Source organism: Rhinolophus sinicus, chromosome 3, assembly GCF_057876585.1.
Source record: "Rhinolophus sinicus isolate RSI-liver-muscle chromosome 3, RSI-T2T, whole genome shotgun sequence".
Lineage (NCBI taxonomy): Eukaryota > Metazoa > Chordata > Mammalia > Chiroptera > Rhinolophidae > Rhinolophus > Rhinolophus sinicus.
The window spans coordinates 45,465,741-45,478,647 of record NC_142503.1 but is presented as its reverse complement, the minus strand read 5'-3'; positions in this window follow the sequence as shown (position 1 = coordinate 45,478,647).

Below are 12,907 nucleotides of genomic sequence, written 5' to 3'. Positions count from 1 at the left end.
CAAGTGTTCACACATGCAGTCTTTCTAATTAACACTGCAGGCCCAGACTGAGAGAGAAAGCACATCGGATTTTTTTGAAGCAGCTGTTTTCCCCACAGCAGTCTTTTCTTAGGGAAGGAAGGGGCAGGCTAATGCTCTCTGATTCTGTGAATTCAGAGAGAGGCCTCTGACCGCTTCAAATGGAGGGTAAGCTGACCTCTCGGGCAAAGTAACCATTCCCAGCACCAGCCACGTGGGCAGCCAGAATCACTGCACATGGAATTCACACAGGCCATGCCTAACACAAAGGCTGTAAGGATTGTTTACTGTGCCAAGTCCTGTGCTAAATTCATTGTCTAATTCTCTTGCTTCATCCTCCCAACAACTTGATGTGGTTTTACCAGCCCCTAACCAATGAGCAAATGTTAATGCCTGAGGTCACCTAGTGAGGAGGTGATAGACACAAGTTCAAAGGTAGGTTCATCTGAAAAAGCCCATCCATCGTGCACTCCACCAGTGTGTTACACACCCCCCACCTCAGCTTCCCCTTCTTTGGGATGTTGGGCTATTTCCAGTGCCTGGCATATCTGGGATTGGATTCAAGCTTAATAATTATGCAAATGCCATTTTTTATTGGCCCTCCCTCATGAAGCCATCTCTACCCCCAGGCCCCTCCCCTGTGCTCACAGCACACCCATGACTGACCCTAGCATGCGCTCACTTGCAGTTATTTATTCAATCTGCCTTTTCTGTAACACTGTGAGCAACTTGGGGAAAGGGGTGGGAGGAGAGCACACAGCACAATGTCTGATACATAGTAGATGTTTATAGAATGAGTGAAGGATGTAAAATATTTCCTGAATAAATTATACAACAAAATCACAATGGAGTCGCTTTATGCAATGGTGAGAAGCACTAGATGTGGAATCAGAAATCCTGCCCCCAAGTCTAGCTCCCTTTCTTAAAAGTCATGTGTCTTGGGACAAAAGACTTAGCTTTTCTGGGTTTCTGTTGCTTTGTCTACAGATCCACGCAGCTGGACTTGAGCGCCTCAAGGTCACATCCAATGCTGACATACTATGAGTTCAGGCTGAGCAGAGTCCATACAGCTCCCTCATAAAGTGACCTGCTCAGGTAAGATGCTCCAAGCTCAGCATGAAGAAATGCCCTTCCCCAGACCCAGCGTTCAAGGACCTATTTCTGTTGCTGGGCAGCCCACAATCTGCTCTCCACCCTCCCACCTCCTACCCTCCATCCCTTTGCTACTTTTCTGCTCAGGTACCAACGTGTCTGCCACATACCTTTGGCTTGATCCTCCGATCAGACTCTTTCTAATTCACCTTCCTCCCTAACTACTCACTTGTCTCTTCCTACAGACGTGATCCTTAAGATAATATCCCTCCCATGTGTCCCAATCTTGTGGCCAGGACCCACTCTGGAGCTTCCATACATCTAATCAGAATCTCAGCCTCCATTTTAAAATGATTCCCTAGACTTGTAGCCTATCAGGAAACATTCATGAAGCGTTCATTTTTAATTTGCCATCGTGAGATGTTATTAATGTATTTGAGCAAACAGATTGGAGGACGTGCTGCAGTATAGATATTACTAATTAACACCATTCCAGCATGCACGCTATTAATTGTGCACTTCCTATTCTTGAATCCACTCCCTCCATCAAGTGGCCTTAATAAGAGAGTGTGAGAGCCGTAGGGGAATGAGATTGCAGGGCCTCTCAGTCACTAGCCAGCACACAGGCAAGCAGCTGGAAGGGCAGGCACTGAGTGTTTCAGACACAAAGGTGCCCTTTCCACTTCCATCGCATGTGAATCTCTCTAGGCCAGAAACGTTTTGCGGTGAAATGAAGGCAGAGACTCTGCTGGCAGAATCAGCAATAATATGAGAATTCTGGTTTCTAAACCTGATACACGGGGGAGGCAATTATTAAAATTTGTTTTTAAAAACTCACCCTGAGGCTTATTTTTGCAAAGGGCTTTGTGTTGCAGGGATAAGAAGAAACCATAGGAAACGAGGATGCACAACCTGGAGAAAAGGGGGCCGATGCAGGGGATACGCTCCCTCACATATGTGAGAAGCGGCATGAGGACAAGCAGCCTGTCTGTGCCCCGTGGAGGGCAGAGCGGTACAAGTGCAGAAGACTTGGGCTCTACATGACAGAGCCCTCTAATGATTCAAGCTCTGGGATAGTGAGCTTCCTGTCCTGGTACGTGTTTGAGTCTGAACAGCCACATGACAGGATTGTCATAAATGGCCTCCAGTCACAGACATAGGCTCAGATCAGGTGAACTTTAAGCTCTGACCCTGACATCTGGGCAGATTTGCTTGGCTTCAGAATGGTGAGAGGGCAATGCTGAGCCGGCAGGCAGCTGGGGCATGGGAGTCTGCCTTAAGCCTGGAAGTCTTTGTTTGTTTTTAAAATTGCACATCTTCACTGTTTGTGGCAGATATTTTGATTCCCAACTCCCCTTTCCCTTGCTGTCTTCCCTTATAGAAGTTGCAAGAGTTGAATCCTTGCGTCTCCAGCCTCCCTTGCAGCTGAAGGTGACCATATGACCCAGATTTGGCCGTGAACATCAATGGAAGTTTTGGGGGAGGGAGGAAGCGTGTGAGGCCTATGGAACTAGGTCCCATCAGGAATCAGAGGACATACTCACAGCAGGCTCACTCGAGGAGGATTTAACAAGGGGATTACTTACAAAGGTGTGGGTAGGGACAGGAGACTATAAGGGTAGTGCAGTACCCAAGGCTAGTAACAGCAGAGCTATTCACATCCACAAACGAAAGGCTGAGGAGAAGGGGCAGTGACCAGACCCCGAAGGAGAGAGCTGTGTGGAAGGGGCTGCCTGGAGAGGAGCTGCGGCCTGTGGGGAGAAGCTTAGCCAGCCCCAGGCAGCTCCATGACCCAGACAGAAAGGGAGAAGACCTGCCGGAAACCTCTTGCTGGTCTGGTGGACTCGCTAATTGTTGGACAGCTCCATGGGGCCTGGAAAGCAGAGGATGGCCCTTCCTATGGGTTGTTAGCTGTGCACAGCCCTCTGCCTCATCACCTGTGTCCTTCATTCACAGAGTGCACTTGTTCCACCGACCACTCACTGTGCAGTGGCACGGAGTGTTGGGAACCATCCTGGCCTCAACTGGCTTAAAGTCTGAGGAGATACACGAGCATGATGCAGGAAAGAATTAGAGGGCATTCGAACACTAAACATCATGGAAGCAGCCATAAGTGCTATAGAAATGAAATGTAAGTATTGGTCATCAGGGGCAGGCAGACCAGAGTCAAAATTCCAGCCCCTCAGTATATTAACTGAGTGTCCTTGGAAGGTCCTTAATTTCTCTGAGCCTCACTTTTTAAAAATCAGTAGAAAGGGAATAAGAATATTCACCTTTCTGGACTGTTTGGAAGATTACAGATAATATCCGTAGAGTACTATAGAGTGATAATATTCCTTTAGTACTTGTTATATGACAGGTACTGTTACACAGATTAACTCTATGAGGTAAGTTCTATTATATAAAGCAAGAAACTGAGTCACTAAGATGCAAGTAACTTGTTCCAGGATGGCAGCTAGTAGGTGATAGAGCCAAATCTGTACACAGCAGACTGGGGAGAAGCAGTGCTACCCACTACACCATGCTGGCTGACATAGGAGATGCTTAATAATCTGTCATTGTTTCTACTAGGGTCACCACCTCCATCACAGCCACCATTACCACTTGGGTGTGCTAGACTATTTGGCAAAGTTTCCATCAAGGGTAGCACCTGGGCCTCAAGGCCGGAGTAAGTTTTGTTCAGTAAGTAGGAAGAAGAAGAGAGGACATCCAGGGTGAAGGGACAGCAGGAGCAGAGACAGGAGCTGCCCTGGCCCCGACAAAGACAAAGCAGACCTGCCCAGCTGAAGCCTGGCATGGGCTGTGGAGCAGTAGAATATGAACCAGATCGGTGGGGCTGGAGCCAGTCCTTGGAAACTCCTGAAAGGCGTGCAGAAAAGTCTGAACTCAGTGACAACCATGGCATGCCAAGCCAGTGCTTGGGCTGGGCAACGTGACATGTTGGAATAGGAGCCATGTTTTAGAACATCAACTAAACAGCAAAGAGACCAGCCTTGACAGGAAGGCCAGCGAGGACAGTGTTGGTAATAAGGTCTATAGTGATGAGACCATGAAATGATAGAAGAAGGGCAGATGTGAGTGTCATTTCAAGGGTCCAGACTTGGTGAAGGAGACAGAAGAGTGAATGAAAGGGCATAAGGAAGGAAACATTACTAGACACCCTCCAGTTTTACCAAGTAGAACCCTTAAAAGAGCTCTTGTCATGTTCTTAACTGTCACTTCCTCGGGTGGTCTCACTCAGGCTTGGCGCAGTGCAGCAAGCATTTATAAACACGTGCGAAACGCTAGCCCTGCATGTGATGGGCACTTGGGGAGTGAGCACTACATGGGGGGTTCTCTCAGCAACTGGGGGATCACACTCTGCTGAAGCTCTTCCGAGAGGTGGGCTGCAAATCTGCAGTGACAGAGGAAACACATACTCCCTAAAAATCTTTTGTGAACAGTCCTTTTGTTTAGAAATCATGATAGCTTGCTCTTTTGATATGAGCCACATGCCCAAACATTTTTTTGAAGTAAAGATGAGGGAAGAGCTTGTCCATCCACATCCAAATTAGGTAAAAGATGACGGAGCGTATAAGTCACCATCACTCTTAATTTCTACCCTTGGTGAGACAAGAAATGGGTCAGGACATTCCTTACCCTGAGAACCCGATGGCAGTGTCAATGGTTGCAAACTCAGAGCTCATCTGCAGACCACTTGTTGCAAACCCTTCCTCAGTCTGTTCCTGTCACCAAGTAAGAAACCATTTTGGGGTTTTGAAACTATTTGGAAGGTTGAATGATTCTACCTTTTAGCCAGAGGGCTGAAGCAATATGGAAAATACCTGGCACCAAATAAAAGGGAATAAAAAGCAAGTGAAACCCTTTGTTCAGATTCAGCTTCTTGGTATCTCCGACCCCCCATTTCTCTGTGGTCATGTACTCCTCGGGCAGGATTCCCCTTTTGGGGATGGGAGAGGCTGGGGAAGCTCCCTCCAACCTGGCAGCAGACTCCAGAGACACTGAGCCAAAGAGGACCAGGGTATCTCCACCAATGGAAAGGTCCTGCCCAGTCCAGCAGAAATCCCCAGCCAGGGGCCTATTTCCTTCTAAACAGCCAGGCCCGGCTCCCAAGCAGGGAGAAATTAGATTAGTCTGACAAGATTTGTGCTGTCAGAAAGCAAGTTTTATTTTTACCCTTGAGCCTGTGATCTCCTAAGTATCTGCAAATTAGGGAATTATTTTTACCCAGACATAGAAGTCAAGTTATTCCGTTTTGTCTTCCTGCCTGTACTTCCTACGCGGTGGTGGATCTGGTGGTTGAACCTGACTGACCTCTGCAGAGCCTGAACTGAGCTGGAATCTTGCCTGGGCCACTTACAAGCTCTGGGTGAGGGTTTTCTCCCCCCTCTCTGGATCTCAATCTCCTTATCTGTAAAACACACAGGGTTAGACTAGATGGTCTCCACAGTGTGAAAGAATAAAAGGACAAAGGTTTCAAAACACTATATCTATTTGACTGCAATTCGTTTTGTCTTTTCTCCTCATCTATAAAAAGGGTGATATCTTATTTCTGCAGATCTGAGAACATGTGCCACATTTTGGAATTTTATTATCGTTGCCAACTGGAGGGAATGAGTAATGAAGGAAAAATAAATAAATAGATGAGTGCAAGACATGAAATGGTCTGGTTTGCAGAGACTGAAAGATCCATCCTATAGCTTCAAAGGCCCCATTTTGTACAACCCCCACCCCCCACCTGGCTCTCTCATTTACACCTGGCTGGTGCACCTCTCAGCCTCTGTGGGAAGCACCCTCGGAAACCCATTTGCTCAGGCTCTGCCTCCCCAGTGACTTGACACCTTCAGGGTTAAGTGCAAAGAATCAAGCTGCAGAGGACATGAGCTGGTCTTGCTGGGCCTTCTGAGGGAAATAGTGGTAGAACAAGAATTCTGCCTTCCTGACCAGCACACCTGGAATATAAAGGGACTCGCAGTAAGTACTGACTTTGTGGGACAATCACCAGCCCTTTAGCAGTTTGGAGGAGGGCAGTCAGGAGAGCTGGAATAGATGGGACACAGGGACTACCAACCGTCTGCTATGCTCCAGAGCCAAGAAAGACGTATACGTTGCTTCCAGCAACCAAACTAGTGGCCCCACAGTTCAGTCATGCCTTATTTCCCTTAAGACTCAGTGAGACCTATTCTGCCCCAGAAAGCAAGATAATGAGATGAAAAAAGCAGGACTCTGCCTGCCCAGACATTCCTTCTAGTGGAAAAGCTTGCAATTTACTATATGACTAAAGTTCAAGTACTTTACTTGAGGGAAAGTACATGGGCCCCTCACTTAGCACCTAATTACTCTTGTTAAAAATTAACTTTATTGAGATATAATTTATGTTCACCCATTTTATACATAAAATTCAATGATTTTTTAGTAAGTTTACAAAGATGTGTAGCCATACTCCATTTTTAGAACATTTTCCTCATCTCAATAAAATCACTCGTGCACTTGTATTTAATCCCTGTTTCCAATCCCAGCCACCCACTTGTCTACATTCTATTGCCATATTTGCCTTTTCTGGACATTTCATATAGATGGAATCATGCGTAGTCTTTTGAGTCTGGCTTCTTTTACTTAGCATAATGATTGTGAGGTTCACTCAGGTTGTAGCTTGCATCAGTACTTCATTCCTCTTTATGGCTGAATAATATTCTGTTGTACTGATATACCACATTTATTTACCCATTCACCAATTGATAGATATTTGGATTGTTTCCACTTTTTGACTGTAATGCATAATGTTGCTTTGAACATTTCCATGTAAGTCTTTGTGTGGACACATGTTTTCATTTCTCTTGGATAGAAACCTAGGAGTAGAATTGCTGGGCTGTATGGTAAACTTATGTTTAAGCTTTTAAAAAAGTGTCAAACTATTTTCCAAAGTGGCTGTACCGTTTTACATGTTCACAGAAATGTAGGAGGGTTCCTATTTGTCCACATCTTCACCAGCATTTGTTATAATGTCTTTTTGAGTATAGCCATTCTAGTGGGTATGAAATGGTATGTCATTATGGTTTTAATTTGCATTTTCCTAATGACTAATGATGTTGAAAATTTTTTCCAGTCCTTAGTGATCATTCATATATCTTCTTTGTGGTAATGTCTATCCAGGTCTGTTGCCCATTTTTTATAATTGGGTTGCTTATCTTATTATTGAGTTGTAGGAATTCTTTGTATTTCTCAATATAAGACCTTTATCAGATGCAATTTGCAAATATTTCTCCCAGTCTGTGTCTTATCTTTTCATTTTCTTTTATTTTTTACTATTTTAAAAATAGTTTTCATTTTCATAATGGGTGTCTTTTGAAGCACAAAAGTTTTTCATTCTAATGAAGCCCACTTTATAAATATTTTTATTTTATGGATAGCTTAATCCATTTGGGTTCCTATAACAAAATTTCACAGGTTAGTAGCTTAGAAATAACGGAAATTTATTTCTCACAATTCAAGGGGCTGGGTAGTCCAAGATCAAGGTGCCAGCATGGTTGGGTCCTGGTGAGGGCCCTCCTTCTTGTTTATACTTGGCACCTTTCCTGGGAGTGTCCTGGGAGGGGAGAGGGAGCTTGTGGGGTCTCTTTTATAAGAGTACTAATCCCATTCATGAGGGCTTCAGCCTCCAAACCTAATCACCTCTCCAAACCCCCACTTACTCATGTTATCTCCTCTGGGGGATTAGGATATCAACATACAAATTTGGGGAAGGACACAAACACTCACATCGTAACAATGAATTATGCCAGTGGTGTCATAGCCAAGAAATCTGTGCCTGACTCAAAGTCTCAAAGATTTGCTCCCGTGGTTTCTTCTAAAATTCTTATAGTTGTAGCACTTACATTTAGGTCTAAGTGCCAAGAGAGGCAATGTTCTAAGTTCATCTTTTTTGCATGTAGATACCCAGTTATCCTAGCACCATTGGTTGAAAAGACTCTTCATTGAATTGCGTTGCACTTTTGTCGAAATCCATTGACAATAAAAGTTTATTTCTGGACTCTCTATTCTGTTCCACTGATCTAGATGCCTATCCCTATGTCAGGACCACACTGTCTTGATAATTTAGCTTTTAGTATGTTTTGAAATTGAGAAATGGAAGTCCTCCAACTTTGTTGTTTTGATCCTTGGGCAAAATTGTTTTGTTTATTCGAGGTTGTTGCTTTTCCATACAGATTTTAGGAGTGGCCTATAGCTTTCTGTAAAAAAAGGGATGGGCTTGAGTTTTTATGGAAATTCCAGATCAATTTGGGAAGAAGTGCCACCTTAACACTATTGAGCCTTCCAACCCATGAACATGAAATGCTTCTCCAGTTATTCTGATCTTCTTTTATTTCCCTCAGCAGTGTTTGCAGTTTTTAGTGTACAGTCTTATACTCCTTTTGTTATATTTATTCCTGATGATTTTATTCTTTTTAATGATATTGTGAATGGAATTTGCTTTATTTTTTGATTGTTCATTGACCATATCTAGAAATACAATTGATTTTTTTTATCCGGTGACCTTGCTGAACTTGTTTATTAATTCTAATAGGTGTGTGTGTGTGTGTGTGTGTGTGTGTGTGTGTGTGTGTGTGTGTATTCCAAGTTTATCTAATCATTCTTTCTTTAAACACAACTGTAACAAGTTTAAAATTGCAGTTTTATAGCTCCCAGCAGACTAGAAGTTACAGGTTAGGGGAATGAACTGTCCAAGAAGTAGGCACACTAACATCCCTAACAGATGACATGTAGTCTTACAATAAAGAAGACAGAGGGGGGAAAGTAGAAGAAAGAAAAAAAGGCGTAAGAACTCCAGAGGCCAGTAGTCTAGGACCATCCAGTGTAGGCGTGAACAGCACCACACATCTCAAAAGACCAGGGTATTATCAGTGGTCTAATTATCAATTATCTGTGATAATAAGCCTTTCATAAAAGAAAACAAAAAATTAAATTGGGTTCAGTAACTGCTATTCAAGAAAAATAAAGATGTGTGTATCTGTCCACCTAAGTGATAATATTTTTAAAGTTTGCCATTTGCTAAAATACATTTTTCTCTTTTAGAAGGTTCACTCACAGATGCTCTCTTCTGTATTGCTGTCTTCTCTTTCCTCTGAATCCAGTTGCCACCAGGGCCATCAGGCATTTCCCCAGTGGTTCCTAGGGTCCCATGTATCTTGGAACCTTCTCACGTTAATTTGCCTCAGAAAATTATCGCTGGCCTGGAGAAGCTGGCTAAGCTAGGGTAGAGTTCTGATGCTGTCTGTCTGTGTTCTCAGGACAATAGGCTGTGAGCCAGGCCCAGGGAGGAAATTATACAAAGGGAATTAATACTGTGGAAGGGTCTCCTAATGAACCAGAGAAGGAATCCAGGCTGGAGCCATTAAAGTAAGTTAAGTGCTCAAACACACCACACTGCCCTGGCCCCTGGCTCTGTCTTTCTGCTTGCTTCCCGTCAGCTGGGATAAAACAGATGGGCAGGGCCCAAGGGACAGAAAGACCCAGGGTGTGCAAGAAGCAAATGCAAGTTGGCCCTTTGCAGAGCTCCTAAGAGACTGCCCAGGAAACAACCCCTGGGGTGAGGATGGAGAGGAGGGCCAGCTGTTCCAGGAGATCCAGGGGCACTTCAGCTGTGTGCCTTAGAGGGATGGGTGGCAGTCAGAGGAATGCCTCCTGTTTCCATTGGTGACATTCAGGGCATAAGTAGGGTGCTGCTCTCTGTTACTCTGGATTGCAGTCCTCTGAGAGTCAGAAAAATGAGAGTGGGGGAGAGGGAGAAGGAGAGGGAGAGAGAGAGAAAGAGAGAATATGAGCAACAAGGATGCCATGTCGCTTTTCCTCCAGACAAGACCCTCAGCTCCTGCTGGCTGTGGTCCTGGGAAGATGCTCAGGCCTCCTCTCACCTCCCAGTCAAGTCTGACCCCTGTCTCCCCAGATCCATTCATACTCTAAATTCCCCTTTTGCCTCCCCAGAAAATTTACTTTCCCTCGGAAGCATGGTCTCTCACAGATGTCCTATAGCAAACAGCCAGAGCAAATACCAGAAAGCAGTTCTCAGCAACCCGTGTGAATCTGAACTGCCCACCCCCAAGGAGCCAGTCCGCCTGCCTGGTCCCCTGTCAGCTGCTGAACCAGGTTTAGTCACATCAAACAATGGCTGACTCCGGGCTGCAGGCTCTGCACCCAGCCCAGGGGCTTGGGAAATGCATGCTGCTTTGCCTCTTAGCAGGGAAGAGATAGTCCAGCAGGAGGGGAAAGGCAGTGTCTGGGGAGGTTTGGGTGGGGGAGGGGATGCTTTCTCCCAGCTGTCAGCTGGGCCCTGGCAATCCCAGCTGCACCCTTCCCCAAGCCCCCTACGCAACCATCCCAGGGTGCTGGCTGAGCGTTAGCTTGCCAGCCTGCCTTCCTAACATCAAACCATGGTCAGGAGAGGATGGGAGGGGGTGCTGGTCTCCAGGAGGGGAATCAAGTACATCACAACCGAAAACAGAGATAGTCTAGATTCCCACCAGAAGGTCTTAGAGAAAACCAGAATTTAAAAACTGTTAGGCCTGCAAATAAGAAAGCAAGCTGACAGGCAGACAGGTTTCCTGAGTTGTGAAACTATGACCACCGTCCCTGGGTTTGAGGAGCATAGAAGGAGCGGGCTGGTGAAAGCACTAAATATTTGTTCTCATACGTTTGAGAATGACTGATTAACTGGAGATATGAGGCAGTGGGACCAGGCTTGCTGGGGGCAGGGCAGATGAAGCCTTGGGCATCTGTGGGAGAGCTAAATATGGGAAGCTCAAACAGAAGCACAGCTTGTCCCCTGACAGTCAGCCAATCCGAGTCCTCCAAATAGCAGCTGTTTCAACAAAAATGTAGAAACCTTTCCTGCTTCCAGCATTATAAAGGACCAAGTTGTTCTCCATGAGTGGGACCTCCCTCAAATGGCTACACTTTTTATATTAATATCTTTAAATATTATCCTTCAAATCAACACCTGGGGCTCATACCATTAAATAAAAACCTAGTCATGAAGCCTGTGATCCTCACAACTCACTTATGCAACCAGTGAACTTGCACCAGCTTCCTATAATGTGCTAGGCACCAGAGTAGGAAAAGAATGCCTCAAGCATGAACTCTGCTCCCTAAGAGCTCAGGCGGTAGGAGAGAATATAATCTGTGAGCATAAACAACCATAAAATAAGATAGATGGTAGTACCTAGCAGGAGATTTCTTATAGGAGAAAGCTGAATGAAATGTTATGAGCGTACGCGAGTGAGCATACATACACGTATTTCATAGCTCTGTCCTCTGAGAATGCCTACAAGCAGTGACACTCCAATAGCCGCAAGCATGCCCAGTGCCCAGCTCTTGGTTTCTAAATACCTTAATCCCATAAAAGGACCCAAGCCTATCTGGAGAAATGGTTGATTTTAAGGGAGTGGAAAAAAGGATGAGGGCATGTCAGAAGGATACAGGAGCCAACTTGCAAAAGCTCTCAGTAGCCAAAGGTAGAACAACTTCAGCCACAAAATAAATAATGATAATACTGGATTGTAACCTAAGAAGAAAATAAATATCCATGAGCCCATTCTGATATAAATGATTAAATAAATAAATAGGAGAGAAAGGACAAATCTTTCTTACAGGAGAATTCCAATGGATAAACGTCAAATGGATGAGCAAACAAGATCACCGTTAGAACACCACAGTAGTCATGCTGCCAGGAGGATCCATTGATAAGTGCTAAAAGGAATGGGTGAAATTTTCAGGAGAAACATAGCCTCAAAATATTTCTTCCAAAATTTACTAATTATTGTGGTGTTTTTAACATATAATCATAAATTCCTTGATACCCTGCCCTCCAGGAAGTGATGCTTAATTCCCTTCCCTTTTATGTGAGCTGGAAGTAGAGATTCACGTCTAACAAATTATTTGTGAAAGGAGAAATATAGTAACATTATATAGAGAAACCTGGCAAATACCACCTTAAGTGGTCAAGGTTAATATCCCAGTGATAAATCATGTTGCTATCACATGCCCACTAATATCATGGGATGAGAAGAATGCTCCTCCTCTGTGATATTTTTCCAAAAATCCGTAACTTCAGCCTATTAATGAGAACACACCAGATAAACTCAAATGAAGGGATGTTCTATAAAATACCTGACCACTACTCTTTAAAATAGTCAAGGTCATGAAAGTCAAAGAAAGACTGAGAAACTGTCATGGTTTAAGGGAGACTAGGAAGACATAATGAGCAAATGTAATGTGGTGCCCTGGATTAGAGCCTGGAACAGAAAAAAAAATTAATGGAAAAACAGAAAATTTGAATAAAATCTCTAGTTTAATTAATAGTATTATGTCAATGTCAATTTCTTAGTTTTAATTAATGTACCATGATTATGTAAGATTGCAGCACACATGGAAACTAGGTAAGGGTATACATTTCGATGTGGGGGCCGACACAAATCCAGAGCTCACGGCCAAGTGTGCATGTGTGAAGCACACCCCAAGAAGCAAAGCCTTTGAAAACTGACCCATACAAATCACTGCTCAAGTCCCAACCTACCCATGAGTGGCATATGCAAGGGATAGCCCCCAAAAGCATACCAAAGGTTTTGAAAACTGTATGGGCACTAGAAGCACCACTTTTAGTAGGTGAGAGAGCACTCGTAGTCTAAATCTCTAATTGGCATGGTTGTCTGCTAACACAAAGAGCTCCACATTCTCCAGAGGATTTTAACAGGACCCAGAGTTTCACAAGTTAATATACAAATTGGCCTTGATACTATCCAAA